The sequence below is a fragment of the Chlorocebus sabaeus genome, chromosome 11, assembly GCF_047675955.1.
Source record: "Chlorocebus sabaeus isolate Y175 chromosome 11, mChlSab1.0.hap1, whole genome shotgun sequence".
NCBI classification, from domain to species: domain Eukaryota; kingdom Metazoa; phylum Chordata; class Mammalia; order Primates; family Cercopithecidae; genus Chlorocebus; species Chlorocebus sabaeus.
The window spans coordinates 40,236,246-40,242,963 of record NC_132914.1 but is presented as its reverse complement, the minus strand read 5'-3'; positions in this window follow the sequence as shown (position 1 = coordinate 40,242,963).

Below are 6,718 nucleotides of genomic sequence, written 5' to 3'. Positions count from 1 at the left end.
CCTCCAGGGGCCACTTTAGATTTCCCTTCCACTGCTGTGGTGCAGATGCTGAGGACTGACTCGCAGGCACCATGGAACTATTTGAACAAAGGACTCCTAGGGAAAGACTGGACTTTCCTTGTGAGCCTATGAGATTTGTGACTAACAGCTCATTGATATTATCACAGTTGTATCAATAGGCTGCTGAAAGTCGGAATATACTGGAGATAGAGAGATAGGCAGGAGAATCTGTGATACCAAATAAAAAGTTTTAAACAGTAGAGGTCTGGATGTGCTTCTTGAAGGGTCTGGATATTATTTATACCAGCCTCCACATTTTAGCAAAACTATAGCCAGAGTGCAGGTCTCAAAGCTCCTTACCCGGCATCCATTCAGGTAGTCCACCTTGCAGGGCCATTTTTCTGTAGTGCAGGCTTTGAAGAGATTTGTATATTTCCATGAATACAATAGATTACCAAGTATTAACTTCAAGTCATTCATTTAAAAACATAAATAGGGCAAACAGGCCCGATGAAAACTGTTATGCAACCCCAACATGAAAGGCCCCCTGATTGCATTTGTAGGTGACATGACGACACCTCTCTTAGTTCCCTGAGTGTGACCAGCTATCCACCATGAGAATTCTGGAACATTTTCCCAGAGAACAATGTGTTGAATCATGCCACTTTTACCACCTTGTGAGAGAGTCATATTAGCCGAATGTTCATGGCCTGAAATTTTTATCTTCAGATAGATCGGGTTGAAATTGGACATTAAAAAGTGGGAGGTTTATTTCTACCTCAACCAATTCTCTGATTCTCCAACACCAACTGGGTGTCCAACAATTCAATTCAATGCTGACCATTCAGAGTTAGCCCAGACTCTACAGGTTAAGGGCTCAGTCCAACAAGACTTTCCCTACTTCAGACACTGCAAATGGGGTGCCTCAGCTACTCACCTGTCTACCTGGCTAACTGCAAATTCAGAGCTTCCTAAGATCCCTGTGTCAGGTTCAATAATTTGCTAGAACTCATGGAACTCAAAAAGCACTTTACATACTATTACCAATTTATTGTAAAGAATATAACTTGGGAACAGCCAAATGGCAGAGATGCACAGGGCAAGATGTAGGGAAGGGGCACGGAGTTTCCATGCCCTCTCTGGGTTCGCCACCCTCCCAGCATCTTGATATGACTGCCAACTGGAAGCTCTCCAAACCTTGTGGTTTAGGGTTTTTTATGGAAGTTTCATGACATAGGCATGATTGATTAGATCACTAGACATTGGTGATTGAAGTAAATCTTCATTTCCTCTGCCCTCCCTGGAGGTCAGAGGGTGGGGCTGAAAGTTCCAAGCTCCTAATCAAGACTTGGCCTTTCTGGTGACTGGCCCCCACCCTGAAGTTATCTAGAAGCCCTCCCAAGAGTCACCTCATTAGAACAAAAGAAGCTCCTGTCACCCTTATCTCTCAGGAAATTCCACAGGTTTTAGGAGCTCTGTGCCAGCAACTGTCAGGGGACAAGGACTAAATATATACTTACCATTATTCCACAATGAGAAAAGTATCTTACTTTTCTTCCTAGAATAATATAGAGGCCATATTACTTGTATCAATCTGCACAGTAACTTGAGAAGGTTGGTAAAACAGATATTTGTATCGCTGTTTCATAAATCAGGAAGTTCCTAAAGCTAGGATGTGAGGAGTGTCAAACTCATGTTCTCACATGTGATCAGAAACCATTTTTAAATGTAGATAACTCATGGACTATTCGATGTAAAGAGAAATCAAGGAATCTACTAGTTCATCATCCTAAGTCTGGGGCAGCGGGACTAGGAAGTGCTTGATTCCTCTTCTCACTGAGCTTTCGGCCTTCCTGGCCCCACTTTCTAAAAGTGCTTTGCCAGCTGCCCACGCCCCTAAATCCAAATGCTCACGTAGACATTTGTTTTTATCCAGGAAGCCTGACTGACCTCCCCAACTAAGCCAGATTCCCCTATTCATCAATTCTGTCCCGGCACCACTGACTTCACCATAGCTCTTACCACTCCAGTGATTTTACATTTGCTATGTAATTCTTTAATTACACAAGCTGGTATATTTTAATGTCACTCTTTCCCCACTAGTCCATAAGCTTCATGAACCCACCAGTTTATCCCCAGCATCTAGTAGAATGCTAAATTTGTATAAATATTTACTAAAGAGATTCATTTATCTTGATCTCATCTTCTGAATCTAGTTCAATTATTTTTATTTACTGTACTATGGAAACCTGAATTACTCCTTCTCCACTTATAACCACAAACTGGTCAGAATCTTAAAGGAGTATTCTGTTCAATGTGGAGTTTCTTAATTAAAAGAAAGTAAAAATTCACATAAATGCTAAAGTTTCATGTGTCCCCTCTCACAGCCCCAGGCCCCCGTGCCTAATAGAACCTGCCTGTGAAATCTGGCTCATTAATCTTGTTATCCTAAATGGAATCTGAAAGTTTCAGGATTCACTAAAATGGTGAATACAGACAGACCCCTGCCAGCATTAACAGATCATTGTTTTTGACTCCAAAAGATGTGTGAACATTTAGGAAGTCCTCCATCTGCCACAAATATGTCAAGGAATCTTCAGGATAAATCTACTAGCCAATGTTTTCCACCACTCTCAGGTGAACCAGGACCACACAACTCCAACACCCCACAGAAGTCAACTGTGGATCAGAATTTCTGCTCCTATGACATTTTCCTTGAAAATTCTGACAGTAAAACTGGCATGCCACACAAGAGTTGCATGAAAAGAGACAATTCTTTCTGCATTACCTTCATCTGGGTTCACAGCCATGTGGTTTATTGGCAGGCTTCCTCTCCACAGGTGATGCTTTTTCCCAGGGCTCTTGGGCTGGAGTGAACCCCATGACAGACGGTGGTCATGCTTCTCACTCTGACCTCCAGGCTGAGGCTGGGTCCGACTTCCTGTACCAGCCTCCCTCTTCCACAAGCCCCCTGCAGAGGTCTCTGGGGTCTCCAACCAGCTCAAATTCCAACTCCATTTGGGTTATGCTAGTCCACCAGACATATTTTTATCAGTACGGCTGTGTCAACACTTCTTCCCAGCGGTTCTTTAGTAAATCGAGGCAGGCAAACATGCCTGAGAGGAAAGCTGCCTCCTCACTCCAATCACCAGAAAGAGCAGTGTCTCAGCTTCTATGCTGCTAAAACACGTTGTTGGAATTACAGTGGACAATGAAGCCTTCCAGGTATCAGAGACACTCAAAAAACTCTCTAGAATAGTGGGTTACATCATAAGATTTCAAGAGACATTTACTTGCTTAAATTCTAACTACCTCATTTACTATCTAGGTTACCTCAGGCAAATTTCTTATTCTCTTTGGACCTCAATTTTCTTATCCATAAAATCAGGATCAAAATATCTATCTCAAGTGGTAGGTATGAGTATTAAAAATGAAATAGTATATGTCAAATGGCCTGGCACAGAGGAAGTGAAAATAAAAGTTACTGCCCTGCCACCTTCCCTTCAAAGGCATTGAGACTGAAGTGAAGAGAGAGAGAGATGGAGACCTCTCTATAGATGTAGAAGAATGAGAGGAAGAGACTAGGGTCCAATACTAATGTCCATTGATTTACTCAGTACAAGAATTATTTCTTCCAAAATACACTCACACCTCACCATCAATTCAGCATTCACGCTTCCTCAGGGATTGGTTAATGCAGCCGCTGCTATCTTATCGACCCATTCTGGAGAAAATTGAAGCATCAAGGAGGTGACTTTCTAGGTTCATCCAGAAAGTCAAGAGAAGTATAAAGTCAAATTAATCATAAAGCAAGACGAAAATACATAAAGTAACATTTTAGATTCCTTGGTATTTTAAATGGCTAATCTGATAGCTACTTCTTACTTAGTGCCTATCATGTTTCAGACACTCTGCTAGGTGCTTTATGCAATATTTTTATTCGATAAATATTTGTGGACCATCTTTGGAAACCAGACACTATTCTGGACACTGAGAATATAACGATAAGCAAAAAGACATGTGCGCCCTGCTCTTGCATAGTCCTGTGCAGGAGCCAGACACCAACAAAATAGTCACACAAGTAAGTGAGTAATTATACAATGTGATAACCACAATGAAAGAGAGTTACACAGCGTGAATGGAGTACACAATGGTTTGTAAAACACAGTTTCTCAGCAGAAGTGCCATTTGAGGTGAAATCTAAAGGATAAAACGCAGTGAACTAGGGCACCAAGAAGGAGAGAAGTTTCTGGGCAGGGGAAACAGCCATACAAAGACCTTGGGGCAGGACAGAACATTCAAGAAACTAGATCTGGCATGGCTGGTTCACAGAAAGAGAAGAATGAGGTCAGATGAGTCTAGAGAGACCCTAAGGCTCTAGTGTTCTAGTTGGAAACTTTCGGCCTCATCCTAAAAGCAATAAGAAGTCATTAAATCAATCAATTGCTTAATTTATCTGTTTAGGTTCTGGGATTTTTCAGGTACATCATCCTACCATAAGCATCTACATAACATCTAGTGTAGAATTCTAATTCACTAGACTACAAAAGAAATACTGTCTGCATCTAATTCAGAATCCAATAACTTTTATGAATGAATAGCTGCCAGATACGCCTACCCCTTTTTATCCACAAACTCCTCTGCAGACTTTTAGAACCAAATGGTTATGTATGTCATGCCACTCAAAATGTGGGTTCAATAGAGACAGAAAGCATTTTCAAGATGCTAAGACAGACCCCTGCTTCTCATGTATATTTACTACAAGAGTAAGACGTTTTGAGGTAAAAGCTGAATTTTGGCTTCAAAGGTTCTTAAGAAAGCTGCATCTGCACCACTCAACATAGCAATCTGGAAGTTCACATGGTGAGAATTAAGCATTTCTCACTCAGTTATAAACTGTGAAATGCATTTGAAAATATAATTTATAATAATAATTAGCATTTTGTCATACCTGGCCAGCAGTGGCTATCTGATTACAAACTTACATTTGCTATAGCGTGAAGATCATTGAGACGGGTGGCACACTGCTCTCCATGAGCTGTTCCAGGCTTAGGAAGGCACATAAAACGAGGACAAATTCACCTTGGCTCTCAGTACAACACATGTCACATCAGAACATGGTTCATCAGATGACAGCTTTAAGACAAGGTTTGGGAAATAGATTTTGATAAAGTTTCCAGATGCAAGAAACTTCACCAGTAGTCCACAATTCCTTAAAGCTTTTCATCATCCCACCTCATATGCCAGGGATGGCAAAAGCACACTGACCATTTGTTCCATTTAGCAGCATCTCTCTTTTTCTCTTAAATTCACTTGAGTGGCATGCCCCTTTTTAAATTAACATGAGTTTAATTTAAAAAGTTTCTCATTTTAAGAATGTTTTGCCACCTTTACAGTTACCAGAAATATCAGAAAAATTTAAGCATTTTTGCCAAAGTGGAGTTAAGTAATCATTGCTCTTCGTCTTGGTCAGACTCCAAGAACTCTGGACCAAATATACAAAGTTTATAAGAGATGGAGGAGGAAACAAATTCTGTGCTAAATATTCATGGTCAACTGTTTTAGGATCATGAATTTTTGAGATCCTAAGAAAAGCACATGTCTTTAATTAATTCCTAATTTCTCGACTACTAGATAATTCATGTCCTTAATTTTTTATGTTTACCTTTTTGGCCATTATATTACTATTTCCCTCAGATAATAGCTAAGCAAAAGGACAGCAACAAAATGAAAATAAATCTCTGTGATACCTTGTTAGCAGCTCTTGTGAAACTTTAGTTAAGGGAACTGAAGTTCTCAGATCCAGTCTTATCCAGTAAGATTTCGGCATAATCTGAAGATGGTCTGTTTGCATGCTCTCCCAGTCCCTTGTTAATATATCTAATCGAGACCTTTGCCTGCATCTCTCCAGGATTTAAAGAACAAAAAAACTTCACAAGAAATTTTAACAACTGAACTCCCAATGTATTCATAATGTGTACAACACAATTTAATCTAAAAAAGTTGGCTTTATGGAAAGAGCACTAGATTCTGAGTCAGTAAAGCCGGGTTGGCAGCTCTGCCTCTGCTAGGAACTTGACTCTTGATTTTCCATAAGAGAAGATTCAGGTCAGATTTCCTCCACTTTTCACAACTGTCCCAAATAGAATGAGACACCATCAACTTCAGCACTCCACAAGCACTGTTCCCCTCTCTATCACTGGTCTATAGTAACAGTTTGTAAACATATAGATGCCTCTCTATTCACCTCCAACCCTCATTCTCACCACCACCTTTAGTTTCTTTGAGAGCAAAAGTAAAACATTCATTTTTATCTTCTTAGTGATTTGAATGGTGCTTGACACATAGAAGGCCTTCAACAAATGTTCATTGGATAAATGGATGGCCATGAATTCTTGCCTAGTCTTATCCAGTAAGAAGTCTTTGTTTCTCTCTAAATTTCTCCAGGCATCCCTTCAGGACTTCTTGCCCTATATACTGTATTCTGGTTATTACCTGGATAACAAGTTTTGGGCTTAGACTAGTAGAAAATGAATGCACTAACTTCAAAACATCACTTTAAGGTAACAAATTTCTCTAGATCATTTAAGATGGGTTCTTAAATGAATTGAGCTGTGATTCTCTCACTCCCCAGCAGAACATATGTTGCAAACAGCCACAGTCATCTTTCTCATCCCACACGTTCTTCTAGAACCTTTCCACTCCCTGTCAAAAAGTG